The sequence below is a fragment of the Orycteropus afer genome, unplaced genomic scaffold (assembly GCF_000298275.1).
Source record: "Orycteropus afer afer isolate SDZICR_OR568_19922 unplaced genomic scaffold, OryAfe1.0 scaffold00706, whole genome shotgun sequence".
NCBI lineage: Eukaryota > Metazoa > Chordata > Mammalia > Tubulidentata > Orycteropodidae > Orycteropus > Orycteropus afer.
In genome coordinates this window covers 1,010,054-1,011,590 of record NW_006922293.1, presented here as the reverse complement: position 1 = coordinate 1,011,590, position 1,537 = coordinate 1,010,054, and positions in this window count along the sequence as shown.

Here is a 1,537-nt window from a genome sequence, read left to right as displayed (position 1 = left end):
AAGAAAAGATATTTGTCCAAGAAGCTCATAGAACCCCACACAAGATAGATCCCAAAAGAAAAACACCAAGGCATATTATAATCAAACTTTCCAAAACCAAAGATAAAGAAAAAATTTTGAGAGCTGCCTGGAAAAAAAGAAATATTACTTATAATAATCAAACAGTTAGGCTGAGCTCCAATTACTCAGCAGAAACCATGCAGGCAAGAAGACAATGGGACAGCATATATAAAACACTGAAGGAAAAGAATTCCAACGAAGAATCCTATATCCAGCCAAATTATCTATCAAATATGAAGGCAAAATCAAGGCATTCTCAGACAAACAGAAATTAAGAGACTTTGTGAAAACCAGACCAACACTATAAGAAATGCTTAAAGAAGTCCTTCCAATAGAGAACCCACAACAGAGATCAACAAAACCAGTATACGTTGCATCAACTCTAAAACCAAATCAGAAATAGATACTCAAAATAAGACCATAAAACATTATACCTTAAAAACCAAGGAACTCAATCAGCACACAACAGCAACTAACCTATCAGAGGGAATAAAATTTCTAGGTACAAACCCTCAAATGGAGAGGAATACAGATGTCTTCGCAGCACACACTGTTCCAGAACTGTAGAGACAAAATATACTCCAAGGTAACCACAGAGAAAAGTAACAATTCTTCTAAGCAAATCCAGAAGGAAGGAAAACATGGGTTTAATAAGCACAAAACCAACTATAAAGAAGAAAAGGAAGAAAGCATTAGCCAACAAACTGAACTTAGCAAAGAAAAGTTTATGGACCAAAGAAATACCAACAACACGACAAAACACACACACACACACAATAGAATGAGAGCAATCAATTCATATCTATCACTAATTACACTCAATGTGAATGGACTAAATGCACCTATCAAGAGAAAGAGAGTGGCAGACTGGATGAGAAAAGAAGACCCATTGATATGCTGCCTACAAGAGACCCACCTTAGACACAAAGATTAAAAAAAAAAAAATCAAGAGTTGAGGGATGGAAAAGAATATACGAAGCCAATGGAAACCAAAAAAGGGCAGGAGTAGCAATACTGATTTCTGACAAAATAGACATTAAGGTGAAAAACATCATAAGAGACAAAGAGGGACATTATATGATGCTGAAAGGGTCAATTGACAAAGAAGATGTTACAATAATAAATATTTATGCACCCAATGAAAGTGCTCTAAAATACATGAAGCAAATATTAACTGAATTAAAACGGATAATAGACAGCTCTACAATAGCAGTAGGAGACTTTAACACACCACTTTCAAGGAGAGACAGGTCAATGGGAAAAAAACTCAACAAGGATACAGAGGAACTCAACAGTATAATCAACCAACTGGAACTCATAGACATAGAGCATTTCACTGAACAAAAACACAATTCACATTCTTTTTTTTTTTTTTTTTTTGTGATTTGGGTGAAGATTTACAGAGCAAATTCACTTTCCATACAACAGTTAACATATACTTTGTCTCATGTCATTGACCACAGTTTACCACAATGCA